Source organism: Lycium barbarum, chromosome 1 (assembly GCF_019175385.1).
Source record: "Lycium barbarum isolate Lr01 chromosome 1, ASM1917538v2, whole genome shotgun sequence".
In the NCBI taxonomy this organism is placed as follows: domain Eukaryota; kingdom Viridiplantae; phylum Streptophyta; class Magnoliopsida; order Solanales; family Solanaceae; genus Lycium; species Lycium barbarum.
This window is the reverse complement of record NC_083337.1, coordinates 29,410,923-29,420,134: the sequence shown is the minus strand read 5'-3', so window position 1 is coordinate 29,420,134 and position 9,212 is coordinate 29,410,923. Positions and strand designations below refer to the sequence as shown.

At 37.8% G+C, this 9,212-nt stretch overlaps 1 long non-coding RNA gene across 1 annotated transcript; it reads right to left on the bottom strand.

Moving 5' to 3' along the window:
* Positions 1 to 324: 324 nt before the first annotated feature.
* LOC132633721 (uncharacterized) lies at positions 325 to 3,795 on the bottom strand. Its single transcript, XR_009579762.1, has 2 exons — positions 3,343 to 3,795; positions 325 to 2,634 (listed from the first exon to the last, which is right to left on the bottom strand). It is a non-coding gene; the product is annotated as an uncharacterized LOC132633721 (long non-coding RNA).
* Positions 3,796 to 9,212: the final 5,417 nt, after the last annotated feature.

Below are 9,212 nucleotides of genomic sequence, written 5' to 3'. Positions count from 1 at the left end.
TGTATTTCATGATTTACAGATAATGGTGAGTTTATATTACTTAGCCTCGGATAATGACTCTAAATTAGCTTCTTCCGAAGACTAACTAGACTACCTAATTGAATATCCCTAAAGCAATTAGGAGCATTAAGAACACCTGAATATGGCTACAAGTGGTGTCGCCTATCCCTAAGTCGGTTTCCATTAGATGAGGGTTAACGCCCCAAATTCTTGTTAATTATTCTTTCCCAATCTCGAGTTTGCCTCTTCCAAGTTTAAACCGAAATAGATGGGCGAGTCCTAGGGTTAACAATTCCCTTAAGAAACATTAAAGAATAAGAATAATTAAAACAACATTAACTCATTTCTATTAATTATAAAATCATTCAACACATAAGCAAAACAAGAGATTCAATCCAAACTTAAACAATGTATACTTCCATAAACAAGGTTCAAGTATTGAAATGAAATACTACACACATAAATATTCAATAAATAGCAAGAGATGAAGAAATGGGTAAAGAATTTCTCATTGTGTGCCTCCAAATCTCTCCAAGACTTGTGTTGAAATGCCAAAGATGATCAATAATTTCACCAAGTCTTGCTTTTATAGTTGCCTAATTTTTCCAAGTCCAAAAAATGACAAAATATGCCCCAGATTTCAGTTTTTGTAGTTCTGCCTGTTTTTGCAAATCTGTCCCCTTTTTGCAAAACTGTCCAGTTTTGACAGTTTTGCAAATCTGTCCAATTTGACCTCTTTTTGACTTTATTTTCACTTGGTTTCTTCCGATCACTTCTAAATCACACAAAATCTGTAAAATAGATGTAAATGATATTAAATGCACTATTTTCTTAATCATACATAGCAAAAATATAAGATTAAAGAAGAGATAGGTTGGTAAAATACCAACTTATCAAACCCCAAACTTAAACTATTGCTTGTCCTCAAGCAATTCAAAACGTACAATCTCCTTCTAAGGAATCGACTCAATAGTGCACCAACATCATACCAAGTCAAAAAGTCTACTTTAAGCACAAACAAGACTTTGATTAGTACCACCAATTAATCCAAAACATATGAATCACTAACTTCTTCTCAAAAACTTCAGTTTCATTTCAAGTGCTCAAACACCAAGTTAATCAAAGTAGTAATCAAGTCAAGACACTAAAGCTTCAAAATTTGCCTCATTATCACAAAATAACTTTCTTTTGTTCATTCCTCTCAATTGGAAAATGGAACAAATTCACAACTTAAATTCTCATATGCCCTCACACTCAAAAGAGAATCCCACGCTTAGAAAATATAATTCAAAACACAAATGGGATATCAAATAGAAAGAATTAACTCTTCTCTCTCTCTCTCTCAAAGATGTTCAAATGCACACTAGTACCATAAGCTTGCCTCCATGTATTTCTCTACTAACATAGACACACTTGGTTCAAAATCAATTAGGACTTAAAGGGTTGTAATGTAGGCTTTTGGTTAAGGTAGGGCATAATTTGGGTAAAAGTGACTCAAAACCTCCCTAAGCACTACAATTTTCAACATTCGAAGCACACTTCCTTTGAAACTTTTCCACCCCTTTCTTCATTTTTCATTTTTCATTTCACCAACTAGTCTCCGCTTTATTCACAACTCTTATTATTCCTTCCCTTTTTCATCTTTCTTACCCTTTTTTTTTTTCCTTCAAAAACCAAGGAGGGTTCCACTATTTTTTTTTTTTTTGGTTTTTACCCTTTAACCTCTAAGCAAATTCCACATCACAACTTTTCCAACCGTCACCCCCAAGCTTAGGATTTTAGCCTATGTTTACACTTTCAAAGCACTTAGGGAGGTGAGATGCCAAAAGATAGATCAATAAAGAACAAAAGGTTAAAGCTTGTAACATGGTTGCCAAAGAGAAGGTTAAAGACTCAAAAGGGTTTGACTAGGGAAAATATGCAAGGGTAGGAAATTTAAGGCAAAAACGATCCAAAGAAGGCCTAACATCATTTTTCAAACCAAGTGTAACGTAGAATTTTGCCTTGAAACACATTCCGGGCAAGTTCTTGACCACAAGTAATGCAAAATAACTCACAAAAACCTCACCACACATGGCACATGAAAATTCAAGTAGAATATATATCCGAAACCCAATTGAAACAAATGAACTCAAAGAAAGTCACTTATAGTCTAAAGAGACCATTTAGTGAACAAAAGAGCCAAATATTGAATCTAAAAGTCACAACAAGAATCCTTATTCAATCATTTTTCTTTTTCAAATCAAGAATTCACATGTCAAGGTTTAAATGTGTTGGTACCAAGCAAGCCAAAATTGGCCAAGGAGCAAAAATCACATCCCAACACCAAATATCCATCAAAATGAAGTCTCACCCCCAACTAAAAATATTGCATTGTCCTCAACGCAATTAAATAAAATAAAGCTCAAGTTAGAGGGACTCCCTGAAAAAGATGGTATCTTCGAAGAATCATGCATCCTTGACATGTGCTTTGCCTTGCCCTTCTTCAGTGAAGCAAGCCTAGCCTTTTGCAAAAAAAAATTGCCTGTTGGCATTAACTGTACTCCATTCTATTTGGCCAAAGGAGGTGACTTCTTTCCCATATTTAGGTCTTTAGCTTCAGCAGATAACACTCCCATTCCCCAAATGTGAAAGCTGAAAAATCTAACCATAAGAGTTAAAAGTGAATGGCAACAGCGTATTCTAACTATCTTAACTATCTTGAAGCAAATTCCAGTACAATTCCACTTCCTAAAACTTTCTTTTACTCATAATGCAATGCTTCATTTATCAATTTCATTTTCCAACAACTCGAAGACCTTATGAAAGATGAAAGTAATAGTACAGTGAATCTCACAGATGTACATTTACCTTCCCAATCATGAACTTTCTTAACAGTGAAGTAAATACTTGAAAAGACAACAAACTATATGAAAAGATTACAAACAAACTGAAATTATGGTGCTCGGGTGATGTGAATAAGCAGTTCATGACCTACTTGACTACCCAAGAATTACTCCCAATCAATTCCTAATAGCGGTCGGTTACTCAGACTTCACCGGCGAATGAAATTATCTCTCAGACCTTTTATCGAACACCTAGTGGGCATCCCAAAATTAGCTTAGTTGAAGCATCAACGGTGAGTGATCAACCCTCCCAAAATGTTGGGAATTATAGTTCAACACAAAAGCAACATCAAACAACAACAATCATTTATTAAATCCCAAAAGGTTCAGCAATTAAAGCTCATAATGTTTACACTTTGCCATTTTTTTAGAGCGACAGGGGATGGGACTAACAGCAAACGAGAGAGAGAATTGAGACGATGGAGAAGGGAAAGGGGGAAGTGGAGCAGAACTTTACCTGAATTTCGTCAATGGGTGAAGGAACCAACTGGACATGGTGTCATCACAAGGGAAGGGCGTTGAGTGGAGAAAACAAAAGCCTCTTGCGTTTAAGAGGAACTGAAAGAAAAGGCAAGAGGTGTTTCCTTTAAAACTCAGAATTCTACACTACTTACCTGGCTCGCTGCATTGTTGGCAACTGCCCACTATAGGTTTTTTTTTTTTTTTTTTTTTTTTTGCATTATGAAACAGTCCACTTATCAACCTAAAGCAGCTTTTGTGCATTTTTTTTTTAACTGTGCAGCCACTTAAACATTCTAAATCCTGTTCAAATTAATTCCCAAAAATTATGAAACTTGGTAGAATGATAAAAAAATAAAATAAAAACTTACCTAAAAATTAAAATTGCAAAATTAAACTAAATGAAGAAAACATGGGTTGTCTCCCATAAAGCGCCGCATTTAACGTCGTGGCACGACATGAGTTAACCTTACCACTTTTCCCTCCACTTGGAGGATAAGAATTTTCGCCCCAACTTTAAATCAAGTTTCCGGTGATGCTCATGGGGCGGTGGTAGAAAATCAAGGAGGCCACCTCTCGGATATCGCATTTTGCACTTTTTGGCCTTTAAGTGAGGGATGTCATTTTGTCGTCTTAGCATGGAAAACTTCAAAATGAAAACGCCTTGTTCTTCATCTCCAAAATCCTCCATAGGCTCGGTTAATTCAACTTTCATGTCATCAACCAAGCACAATATTGAAAAATGGTTAGAATGTGGTCCAATGCGCCCAAATTCCAAATTTACCTCATCTTTGACATCCTCATCCAAAAATGAACTAGAGTCTTCAAAAACCATTTCATGAACTTTTTTATGCAACTCTAGTATCATTTCTTCAATTTCAACATCATTCACTATTTTTGGGTTGGTCGGTTGACAATCCACCTTTAGCTCATGAAAATCAATCTTGACCTCTTCTTCATTGGAAACCAACTCAAAACTACAATCCATGGCCCTTTGATCTTGAACCTCACATTCTTCAATTTTTGCATTCAATTCGGCCTCCAATTTCCGGATAGCAATTTCAAGTAGCTTCACTTCTTGACTTTGCTCAACATGCATTTTTGGAAATTCTTCCATCATTCGTGAAATGCCTTCACGGTGATCCCCATAGGCTTCAAGTTGTTGAGCTTGATTCATTAGCCAATCTTGGCTCAAAATTTCCATCTTGTCAAGTTTTTTCTTCATTATGAGAGTCGTCCAAAGCTTGTAAAAATCCATCCATGGTGAGATACACCGTTTGGATAGTTTCCTCATCTCCATGTTGAACTTCTTCCCACAATTTGGTCAAGACTTGTCCATACTTTTCATTCTTCCCCATTATGCTTTTCAAAATTTTCTCAACTTCTTTTTGAGAATTGGAAATTTCTTCTTCAAGATTTTGCTCTTCTTCAAGTTGAACCACTCCTTCACTTTCACAACTTTCATTGTGGTCACAAGAATTCTCGGGCTCATCTTTTAAATGTGAAATATCTTCTTCAACCATTTCATTTTGAGGAATAGGCACATCCATGGAAATTGAAAAATTTGCATCCTCAAGTGATTTGTTCATTTCCAAAATGGATTGCCCGACAAGTTCTCGCTCCTCCTCCCTTTCCCGGTCAAAGTATGCTTGGAGCAATTCTATGACACTTTCGTATCTGATACTTTGCCCTTCGTTTGCCATACCATTGTTCCTATCAAACTCAAAAGCACAACTAGTATTTTCGTTAGAACAACTTGGGGGAGGGGAAGGAAAATAATTAGGACAATCACTCCAATGTCCATTTTGACCACCACATATATTACAAATATTCCTACAATAGGATTGAGACGGTGCACACATCTCTCTCCCGGGAGCATTTTCACAATCTTGCCAAAAGTGGGGTCCTCCACAATATGGACATGGGTCATCACAATATGGATAGCAACCATTAAACCCATTTTCATTCCAAGATGCCATAGTGACACAAGTATAAAAAAATTATCACAAAAATAATAACTAACACAAAGAAACACGAAAAATCACAAACACATATTCACAAATTTGGATCAAAGCAAGTAAGCTTAAATTCCAAACTAACCCAAATACGCCAAATTGTTCCCCGGCAACGGCGCCATTTTTGATAACGTCCAAATCCACTCCTCAAAGAGAAAGTGTACACGGTCGTATACAATATAATTTACCCAACTATGAGTCGGGGTCAATCCCACAGGGAACAATATACTAGGCGATTCAGAAAATAAGGAACTTTCACTTACTAAGCTAAGCCAAACGATAGATGATATTTTGGTTTTTGGAGAAAATTATAACTAATGCGGAAATGTAAACTAACTTAGAAAGCAAATAAAATGATCAATGACCACAAGAATGGATACAAAGGAAACTACGCTCAAGTAAGGATCCAATGTATTTCATGATTTACAAAAATGGTGAGTTTACATTACTTAGCCTCGGATAATGACTCTAAATTATCTTCTTCCGAAGACTAACTAGACTACCTAATTGAATATCCCTAAAGCAATTAGGAGCATTAAGAACACCCGAATATGGCTACAAGTGGTGTCGCCTATCCCTAGGTCGGTTTCCATTAGATGAGGGTTAACGCCCCAAATTCTTGTTAATTATTCTTTCCCAATCTCGAGTTTGCCTCTTCCAAGTTTAAACCGAAATAGATGGGGAGTCCTAGGGTTAGCAATTCCCTTAAGAAACATTAAAGAATAAGAATAATTAAAACAACATTAACTCACTTCTATTGATTATAAAATCATTCAACACATATGCAAAACAAGAAATTCAATCCAAACTTAAACAATGTATACTTCCATAAACAAGTTTCAAGTATTGAAATGAAATACTACACACATAAATATTCAATAAATAGCAAGAGATGAAGAAATGGGTAAATAATTTCTCATTGGGTGCCTCCAAATCTTCTCTTCCAAAGTGTGAGAATGAAACCCTAGCTCTCCAAGACTTGTGTTGAAATGCCAAAGATGATCAATAATTTCACCAAGTCTTGCTTTTATAGTTTCCTAATTTTTCCAAGTCCAAAAAATGACAAAATATGCCCCAGATTTCAGTTTTTGCAGTTCTGCCCGTTTTTGCAAATCTGTCCCCTTTTTGCAAAACTGTCCAGTTTTGACAGTTTTGCAAATCTGTCCAATTTGGCCTCTTTTTGACTTTATTTTCACTTGGTTTCTTCCGATCACTTCTAAATCACACAAAACCTGTAAAATAGATGTAAATCATATTAAATGCACTATTTTCTTAATCAAACATAGCAAAAGTATAAGATTAAAGAAGAGATAAGTTGGTAAAATACCAACTTATCAGGTAGTCGATATGGGAGACCGAGTGCATCGTTTTGTGAGTGGCTTGGGGCCACGCTTGATTAAAGACTGCTTGACAACTTCACTTCAGGAAGGGATGGACATCTCCTGTATTCACGCTCATGCCCAGAATTTAGAGGAACAACAACAACCGCATAGAGGTGAGCGCGATATTGATAGAGGGCACGATATTGATAGAGGGCCAGATCTGTCGGTGCTAGTAGTGAGTACAGAGGGGGTCAGAGGCAATAGTATTCCAGATATTCAGGCCAGTCCGCGGCTAGTGCACATCCTCGATTTGCGGGCAGGAGATTTGATCGCCCCGTTTATTCTGGATCGGGTCAGAGCTCGAAAGCTTCAGGTTCTCAGTTTTGAGGTGATCCTAGTCGGGGGAGACCACCAGTACCACGATGCAACCAATGCGGTAAATTACATACGAGTCAATGTCGTCGAGGCTCAGATGCTTGTTATGCTTGTGGTCAGACTGGCATATGATGAGTGATTGTCCATCGTTAGGTGATAGGGGTAGGGTCTAGCCCACAGGATCAACAGCCAGTTCCTCATTGTCTGTACGCCCTTTGGGGCAAGGCTCACAGACGCCATCAGGTCATGGCAGGGGCAGAGGGGAAGCATCCAGTTCAAGTGGCCCTCAACCCCATATTTATGCATTGGCCGGGCGATAGGATCTTGAGTCCTCCCATGACGTGGTCACAGGTATATTATCAGTATTCTCTTATAATGTCTATGCATTGATTGATCCGGGTTCTACTTTATCATATATTTCTTCTTATATTGCTGATCGTATTGGGGTGAAACCCGAGCCAATCAAACCTTTTGAAGTGTCTACTCATGTGGGTGACCTAGTAATAGCCAGACAAGTACATAGAAACTGTGTGGTTGTGGTTTTTGATCGTCATACTATAGTTGATTTGATCGAGCTGAAGATGTTAGATTTTGATGTAATTATGGGCATGGATTGGCTGGCCTCCTGTTATGCCAATGTTGACTGTAGGACTAAAATGGTTCGATTCCAGTTTCTGGGAGAACCAATGTTAGAATGGAAAGGTAATACAACGTCCCCGAGAGGTAGGTTTATTTCCTATCTCAAGGCAAGGAAGATGATTGCTAAGGGATATATCTATCATTTAGTCCGGGTTTAAGATACAGAAGCAAAACCGCCAACTCTTCAATAGGTTCCGGTAGTGAATGAATTTTCGGATGTATTTTCAAATGAGCTTCCAGGTCTTCCACCAGAACTGGAGATTGATTTTACTATCGATGTGTTGCCTAATACCAAACCCATATTTATTCCTCCTTATAGAATGGCTCCTGCAGAATTGAAAGAGCTAAAGGCACAACTAAAAGATCTGCTTGAAAAAGGCTTTATTAGGCCTAGTTCATTGCCGTAGGGAGCACCTGTGTTGTTCATAAGAAAGAAAGATGGTTCCTTGCGAATGTGCATCGACTACAGGCAGTTGAACAAAGTGACGATAAAGAATAAATATCCACTCTCGAGAATCGATGATTTATTCAACCAGTTGCAGGGTGCTAAATGGTTTTCAAATATAGATCTGAGATCAGGATACCACCAAGTGAGAGTCAGGCAAGAGGACATTCCGAAGATAGCTTTCAGAACTACATATGGTCATTATGAGTTTCGAGTAATGTCGTTTGGATTGACTAACGCCCTGACGGTATTCATGAACTTGATGAATAATGTGTTCAAGCCTTTCCTAGATCTATTCGTGATTATGTTCATCGATGATATTCTGGTATATTTTCGGTCGGAGGCAGAGCATGCAGATCATCTACGTACCGTCCTCGGAATTCTTCGAACTCAGGAATTATATGCCAAATTTTCATAATGTGAGTTCTGGTTAAATTCCGTAACTTTTCTAGGCCATATTATCTCAGCTGATGGTATTCGAGTAGATACCCAGAAGATTGAGGCTATGAAGACTTAGCCAAGGCCTACAACACCTACGGAGGTTTGTAACTTTCTGGGGTTGGCAGGTTATTACAGAAGATTTGTAGAAGGATTTTATTCGATTTCTTTACCATTGACGAAGCTGACTCAGAAATCGGCAAAATTCCAATAGACCGACGCTTGTGAGCGTAGTTTTCAAGAGTTGAAGGATAGATTGACTTCGGCCCGGTTCTGACACTTCCAGAAGGATCGGAAGGCTATGTTGTCTACTGTGATGCCTCCGGTGTTGGATTAAGTTGTGTGTTGATGCAGCATGGTAAGGTGATTGCTTATGCTTCAAGGCAGTTGCGCAAACATGAAAAAAACTACCCGACTCATGATTTAGAATTGGCTGCAGTGATCCATGCATTGAAGATGTGGAGGCATTATTTATATGGAGTCCATGTTGATATCTGTACCGATCATAAGAGTCTCTAATACATTTTCAAGCAGAAAGAGTTGAATCTGCGGCAAAGGCGATGGTTGGAGCTATTAAAAGATTATGATGTTAGCATTCTATATCATACAGGAAAAGCGAATGTAGTAGTTGATG